This window comes from Monopterus albus, unplaced genomic scaffold (genome assembly GCF_001952655.1).
Source record: "Monopterus albus unplaced genomic scaffold, M_albus_1.0 scaffold191.1, whole genome shotgun sequence".
Lineage (NCBI taxonomy): Eukaryota > Metazoa > Chordata > Actinopteri > Synbranchiformes > Synbranchidae > Monopterus > Monopterus albus.
Genome location: NW_018128071.1, coordinates 453,991 through 454,774, shown reverse-complemented (window position 1 = coordinate 454,774; position 784 = coordinate 453,991).

Sequence of the window (784 nt, the reverse complement as noted above, 5' to 3'; positions counted from 1 at the left end):
TTCCTGTTTTTGTTTCACCTTAGTTTCGGTCTTTTTACGTTCTTCATCACTCACATTAGTTGCACCTGTGTGCACCTCTATTTAGGCAGCGTCCTCCCACCAGGACGCTGCCAGATTGTTCTAGACCCCAGCTCTGACTTTCCAGCATTTTCTTCGGTTTTGGTATTTTGTGTTTCTGATCCCAGACTGTTACCTTGGACTATTCTATTCTGCCTCGCCCTCTTGTTACAGACTGCCACGGTGTATGATTATCGGACTTTCCCTTTTGGACAATGAACTTTGGATTCCCCTGGATGTATGTGTTTGCTGGCTCTGACCTGGGACTGATATCGACCATGAGTTTTGTGTTTCACCTTGTCTTGTATGTCTTTTGTTTAGTTGTAGTTCTCTTATTAAAGAGACGGTTTTTGTTGATCATTTCCCCCGTCTGTCCTTTTAATTGAGTTCACTAAACACTTTTCGGCAGCATTGCGCACCGTTTCTCACACTTTTTATTTTGTTGTGGGCTACAGCAATGCAGCCCATCTGCAAAACTTTATAGGTTCATTATTTGAATAACTACTATTCTAATCTGCTTGTTCTTTCAGGAGGACTGTGCCACAGATGGCTCTCTGTCAGAATCCATTCCTGACCTGGAAAGTGACTATATCCCATCATCTGAAGAAGACCCCTGCAACACAGCAATGATGAGAATCCTGATGACAGCGGCGACAATGAGGATGAGGGTAGGACAGTGGTTACAGTGAAAACCTGCCACAAGGGTCAAAAAAGAAAGTGGGACAAG